This window comes from Theropithecus gelada, chromosome 11, assembly GCF_003255815.1.
Source record: "Theropithecus gelada isolate Dixy chromosome 11, Tgel_1.0, whole genome shotgun sequence".
NCBI lineage: Eukaryota > Metazoa > Chordata > Mammalia > Primates > Cercopithecidae > Theropithecus > Theropithecus gelada.
The window spans coordinates 103,016,552-103,023,958 of NC_037679.1; the positions used below are offsets into that span (position 1 = coordinate 103,016,552).

General features: G+C 39.2%; 1 protein-coding gene across 4 annotated transcripts in view; it reads right to left on the bottom strand.

The window, feature by feature from the left end:
* ADIPOR2 (adiponectin receptor 2) overlaps positions 1–7,407 on the bottom strand; it is a 102,087-nt gene that overhangs the window by 81,247 nt on the left and 13,433 nt on the right. The window contains exon 2 of one of the 4 annotated variants that reach the window (XM_025401682.1): positions 6,599–6,695. The exons of the other annotated variants lie outside the window; for them this stretch is intronic. The gene's annotated coding sequence lies outside the window, so the exon portion shown is untranslated. The remainder of the gene's footprint in view (positions 1–6,598; positions 6,696–7,407) is intronic. 4 annotated transcript variants of the gene reach the window in all.

The window sequence follows — 7,407 nt, forward strand, 5'->3', positions numbered from 1 at the left end:
GAGTAGCTGGGACTACAGGCGCCCGTCACCTCGCCCGGCTAGTTTTTTGTATTTTTAGTAGAGACGGGGTTTCACCGTGTTAGCCAGGATGGTCTCGATCTCCTGACCTCGTGATCCGCCCGTCTCGGCCTCCCAAAGTGCTGGGATTACAGGCTTGAGCCACCGCGCCCGGCCTTAAATACTTCTTAAGACACGAAAAGCATTAACCATAGGTAAAAAGTGATAAACTGGACTCAACAAAATTAAAAAACATCTGCTCTTCCAAAGACTGTTAAGAAAATGAAAGGCAAGCCACAGAACAAAAGAATACAGTCATCTCTCGGTATCCTTTCCTTGGGGGACTGGTTTCAAGAACCCCTCTCTACCCTCCTAATCCACCCAAAACTGAACACCAAAATCTGAGGATGCTCAAGTTCCTTATTAAAAAAAAAAAAAATCATATTTGCATATAACCTATGCACATCTTCCTTACACTTTAAATCAATCTCTAGATTATTCAGAATACCTAATATGATTAAATGCTATATAAACAGCTGTTATACTGTACTTTTTATTTGTATTATTTTTATTCTCATATTGTTTTTTAACCAAACATTTTCTACCTTAGATTTGTTAAATCCGTGGATGTGGAACCCTCAGAAAAGGAGGGCTGACTGTATATTCAAAATTCACATGGCTGACAAAGTACTTGTATCCACAACATATAAAGAACTTGTAACTCAGTAATTTTTAAAAACGTTATTTTCAAAATGAATTAAGAATCAGACACCTCATCTAATAAAAGGATATACAAATTGCTAATAAACACATGAAAAAGTGTTCAACATCATTTGCTATCAGAAAAATGCAAATAAGGCGAGGCATGGTGGCTGACACCTATAATCCCAGCACTTTGGGAGACTGAGACAGGAGGATCACTTGAGCCCCAGATTTAAAGACCAGCCTGGGCACATAGCAAGATCTCGTCTCTACATAAAAGTTGTTACAAAATAAAATTAGCTGGGTTTGGTGGCGTGCACCTATAGGCCCAGCTACTTGGGAGGCTGGGGTGGAAGGATTCCTTGAGCCTGGGAAGTCAAGGCTGCAGTGAGCCAGGATCACAACAACCTGGGCAACAGACAAGACCCTGTCTCAAAACAAAAAGCAAAGCATTCAAAAAGAAAAATGTAAATAAAAACCACAATAAGATATCAATTCACACTAAAAAAAAAAAAAAAAAACAGTTAAAATTAAAAACACAGCATATAACATAGATGAGATTACAGGAAGATAAAATGGCACAATCAGTTTGAAAAACTGTTTAACTTACTAAGAAACTGCAAAATATATACCATATGACTCAGCTATTCTACTCCTATTTGCTCAAGAGAAATAAAAACTTAAGTCCACAAAAAGACTTGTACATCAATGTTCATTGCCACTTTAATCATAATAGCCAAATAACTGGAAACCCAAATATCAGGTCAACGAAGAAACAAATTGTGGTGTAGCCATACCACAGTGAATACTACTCAGCAATAAAAGGCAACAAACTACTGGAACACAAAGCAACATGGAAGACTCTCAAAAACATGCGGAGTGAAAGCAGCCAGACATTAAAGAATATGTACAGTATGATTCCATTTACACACACACAAAAAAAATTTTTGAGACCAGGTCTCACTCTGTCACTAGGCTGGACTGCAGTGGTATGATCCTGGCCCACCGCAGCCTCAAACTCCTGGCTCAAGAGATCCTCCCACCTCAGCCTCTCAAAGTGATGGGAATATGGGCATGAGCCACCTTGCCCAGTCCACTTACATGAAATTCTAAGAGACAAAACGAAGGTATACAAATCAGTGGTTTCCCTGAACCAGAGGAGGGGAGGGGTGTGATGCACTGACTGTGAGGGACACAAGGAAGGTTTTGGAGATAACAGAAATTCCATTACCTTGATTAGGATGATGGTTATCTGGGTATGTACATTATCAAAAGTTATCTAACTGCACCCTTAAAACAAGTATATTTCGTTGTTTAAATTATACTTCAATAAAGTTGATTTTAAATCCTAATAAAACAACAATAAAGTTTATTTACAAGCCTAGATCACACAAAATTTTGAGAAACTATTATTCGAGTCATATTATTTGTCTTTTGGCCAAGTAATAGTAGCCTCCTAAACAGTCTTCCTTCAATGAACACTCCCTAGTCTTTACTCCCTCAAAGTAAACACGGACTAATTCATAACCATTCTGGTTTCTCCAACCAAAAGCCCTTCTTGTTACCTACTTCAAAAGCGTATTATTATTGCCTATTACCATAAAAATGTATTAATAGAAGTTACCATGTTACCATGTGCCAGATAAGGTGAGCTTTTATAAATACTCTCATTTAACTTTAAAACTCTGCCTGTTACATAGGTAGCATTATCTCTATTTACCAATGAGAAGACTGAGGTTTTGTAAAACTTTCTGGATAATCTCCCTAAGGTTACACAATGTACAAAACAGAGAAGCAAGAAATGGCCTATTATACAACACTGCCTCCCACAAAAGTAAGTAGTTCCCTTCTTCCTACACCATGATGTTCTCTCTCTGAGGGAGAAGGTGAACTGTTACTTCACTACTGAAGACAACTTTGAACAAAGCCCAGTAGTTCACCCTTCACTTATCATCTCAAACAATCCTTAAGAACAGGGTCCCGTTTTACAGATAAAGAAACTGAGGTTCATGGAGATAATGCAATTCATCAAAACACAAACTTAAGTGGAAGACCCTGAATTCAAATCGTTATCTCTCTGACTTCAAAGTCCATGCGTTTACCACCATCTTACAGGACTTCAGTAAAGGCAGAAACAATGCATTATAGCCACTGGTAGTGGTCAAAGCTAAAAACACAATGTCTTTAAAGGAGGAAAGTCTTTCTACAACTCTTTTACAGCCATATTACAATGGTTATCCTCATTTCCCAAGATCTATAATAATGACTGAGTATTGTTTTTGAAACAAAGATTAGTACCCAGAAGTGTTTTGGATTTGGAATTGTTTCAGATTTTGGAATACTTGTATATACATAATAAAATATCATGGGGATATAACCCAAGTCTGAACACAAAATGCATTTTGTTTCATAGCCTGCAGGTAAATTTATACAATGTTTTGTAATTGTGTGCAAGAAACAAAGTTCTGACTACAACTTGTCACTGGAAGTCAGGTGTGGAATTTTCCACTTGCAGCGTCAAAAAGTTTCAGGTTTGGGAGCATTTCAGATTTCAGATTTTTGGATCAGAGATGCTCAATCTGTACATAAAAATGCTAATATAAGGAACAACAGTTCTAAATATTATAGCCAGGGAAATCCTGAAAAATCTAGGATTATATATTTGGTGCCAAAATATATCAAATATGTAAAGACTTCCTTCCATAAATCATCTGTACTATAATACCACATAACCCACTGTTTAAACTACTTCAAAAGTAAAATCTGTTCAGATAAAACATGTGGCCTGTACAGTTAACCTTTCAGGCAAAATCAAAACCCTGCTTTCAACTGATAAAGCTCCTTTCTCCCATTATTAAATAGCAATCATTCCAGGCTCTATCTCATTTCACATATTACCCTCCAGAACACAAGTCTGTTTTGTTTTTTCGTTTGTTTGTTTTTTGCTTTATAATGCTGCAGACAGAAAATTCAAGGAAGTGGCTAGTTATCTTTCTCAATATTACAAGTCTAAGAAATCTAAAAATAAACTTCTATCTACAATCTTTCTCAATATTGCCCAATTCCACTAAATCATAAGGCCTTCTTCTGACCACCAGTATGAGAAAGAAAAGGAATAAAAAGAAAAACTTAGAACATACATCTGAAGGCCTCCGCAGCAACACGCCTTAGACTACAAGTGTAATAAAAACTCTCTTAAGAGGAAAAAGAGTCTTCACACTTAAACTAAGTGATTTACAGTGTTTTATATCACACACCTCAGAAAGTTAAGACAACTTTAATGACACACATCCCCTAAAGTCAAAATTAAAAGTCTCAAATGTTAGAATATATATGTGATAATAGCTGGATGACCAAACACATGTAAGTATGCTCAAGTTTTAAAACAAGATATCAATCAATCAACCATCTGCTTCTCTAGTTTCCAAGGTCTGTAGCCAGCAATGCAAAAAACCAGCAATCTGTTTCCTCATTAATGTATATCCTCAAACTGTCTGCAATCCAATTTCTTTTTTAAGTGAAAGCAAGTTTATTAGAGAAGAAACTGCAATCTAATTTATATTTAAATAGTGAGAGAAATGACATTTGAGTGAGACCTACAAAATACACTCTGTATCTACTCTTCTAGGTTCTATTTCTGGATCAAATAATCCACCAAACATATCACAGAGGTCACAAACTTGAATATATGAAGCAGCCTGGTGAAGGACAAAAAGACTGTAATTGTGCTTAACAAGAAACCATGAACTGCTTTTAAAAATTACAATTCAAAAACTCAAAACACTCTGTTAACAGTAATATGGTTATTGGGTATGTATATAATAAAATTAAATTTGATCCCTACCTCACATCACACACCAAAAAAAAAAAAATTTCCAGATAGAATCGAGACCCAAATATTTTTTTTTTTTTTTTTGAGACGGAGTCTTGCGCTGTCGCCCAGGCTGGAGTGCAGTGGCCGGATCTCAGCTCACTGCAAGCTCCGCCTCCCGGCTTCACGCCATTCTCCGGCCTCAGCCTCCCGAGTAGCTGGGACTACAGGCGCTGCCACCTCGCCCGGCTATTTTTTGTATTTCTTAGTAGAGACGGGGTTTCACCGGGTTAGCCAGGATGGTCTCGATCTCCTGACCTCGTGATCCGCCCATCTCGGCCTCCCAAAGTGCTGGGATTACAGGCTTGAGCCACCGCGCCCGGCCGAGACCCAAATATTTAAAAAAAGAAAAAAAAGAAAAAAAAAAAAAAAACTTCTAAAACTTAAAAAAAAAAAAAAATTTGTGGGGACACAGTGGTTCACATCTGTAATCCCAGCACTTTGGGAGGCTGAGGCAGGAGGATCATTTGAGGCCAGGAGTTTGAGACCAGCCTGGGCAACATAGTGAGATCCTGTCTTCACAAAATTAAATTAAATTAATCATGTGTGGTAGCACATGCCTCTAGTCTTAGCTACTAGAGAGGCTGAGGTGGTAGGATTACTTGAGCCCTGTCTCAAACAAAAAACCAAACAAATCTATTCCATACTCCAAGGTTATTAAGATTCTCCTATTTATTTATTTATTTATTTATGAGACAGAGTCTTGCTCTGTCACCCAGGCTGGAGTGCAGTGGCTCAATCACGGCTCACTGCAGCCTTGACCAAGCGATCCTCCCACCTCAGTCCCCAGCAAGCACTACCACACTTGGCTAATTTTAAAATTTTTTTGTAGAGACAGGTCTCGCTCAGTTGCCCAGGCTGGTCTCAAACCCTTGGGCTCAAGCCAACTTCCTATCTCTGCCTCCCAAAGTACTGAGATTACAGCCATGAGCCACCACACCCAGCCGAATTTCTTTTAAATTGTTTTTTATTTTTGTTTAATTGTGTACTGAAAAAAATTAAAGCAACGCAAACACACATACCACTCCAGTGGCAACTATTATATATTTTCAGACCCTTCTATATGCATATATAGATTACATATACCATATACATATGTGCCCGCAAAAATTTTGCACCATAAGATACACTGTGCATGTTTTCTCTGCAACATACTTTTTAAAAAACTTAATTAGTATATAGTAGGCATTTTCTTTTTTTTTTTTTTTTTTTTTTTTTGAGACGGAGTCTCACTCTGTCACCCAGGCTGGAGTGCAGTGGCCAGATCTCAGCTCACTGCAAGCTCCGCCTCCCGGGTTGACGCCATTCTCCCGCCTCAGCCTCCCGAGTAGCTGGGACTACAGGCGCCCGCCACCTCACCCGGCTAGTTTTTTTGTATTTCTTTTTTTTTTTTTTTGAGACGGAGTCTCGCTCTGTCGCCCAGGCTGGAGTGCAGTGGCGCGATCTCAGCTCACTGCAAGCTCCGCCTCCCGGGTTCCCGCCATTCTCCTGCCTCAGCCTCCCGAGTAGCTGGGACTACAGGCGCCCACAACCGCGCCCGGCTAGTTTTTTGTATTTTTAGTAGAGACGGGGTTTCACCGTGGTCTCGATCTCCTGACCTTGTGATCCGCCCGCCTCGGCCTCCCAAAGTGCTGGGATTACAGGCATGAGCCACCGCGCCCGGCCTTGTATTTCTTAATAGAGACGGGGTTTCACCGTGTTAGCCAGGATGGTCTCGATCTCCTGACCTCGTGATCCGCCCGTCTCGGCCTCCCAAAGTGCTGGGATTACAGGCTTGAGCCACCGCCTATAGTAGGCATTTTCATGTCACAATGTATAGCTCTAGCTTATTCTCTTAATGTCTACAAAAAAATTCTAAGTCTGGATACATATAATAACATATTTTTAACATTTAGATTGTTTTAGCTTTTTTCACTAGTCAAGCAGTGTCAGAGAGCATCTTTGTATACCAATTTGAGACTTTATGTAAGAGTTCCTAAGAGTTTTTAATAAACATTTTAAAGACAATTCACAAGAAGGCTTACTAACCCAGGAAGTTTTGAATAGCAGCGTAGGAGCCAAGGGAACACTTCTTCTTTGCTCTTTAATGGTTCACTTAAAAACCAACTCACAAAAGAGAAATCAACTGAAGAAATGGAGTAACAAATCTATTAATGTGCATGAGAAAAACCAGAGTGATCACCCTAGATTTCTTAAATAAAACACAAACAAGAAAATAGTGATATATTTTATAATAATCATTTATATTTAACAAAACAAACCATATAAAAAGTTAAGAGATAAGTCACACAGACTGAGAAAAGACAGTTGCAATTCACTTAACAAACATAATCAGAGTATGTAATGAACTTAAAACTTTCTAAAATCAATTTAGAAAGACCACCCAAATGGCTGTGGAAGGAAAAGAACAGTCAATTCAAGAAACAAACACTTGAACAGTCATCTAACATTTGAAAACATACTCAACCCCATAATCAAAATAAAAATTAAGACAATGTGGTACCATTTCACACTCATCTGATTTGTAAACATAAAAAATCTGGGCCGGGCACGGTGGCTCAAGCCTGTAATCCCAGCACTTTGGGAGGCCGAGACGGGCGGATCACGAGGTCAGGAGATCGAAACCATCCTGGCTAACACGGTGAAACCCCGTCTCTACTAAAAAATACAAAAAACTAGCCGGGCGAGGTGGCGGGCGCCTGTAGTCCCAGCTACTCGGGAGGCTGAGGCAGGAGAATGGCATAAACCCGGGAGGCGGAGCTTGCAGTGAGCTGAGATCCGGCCACTGTACTCCAGCCTGGGTGACAGAGCGAGACTCCGTCTCAAAAAAAAAAAAA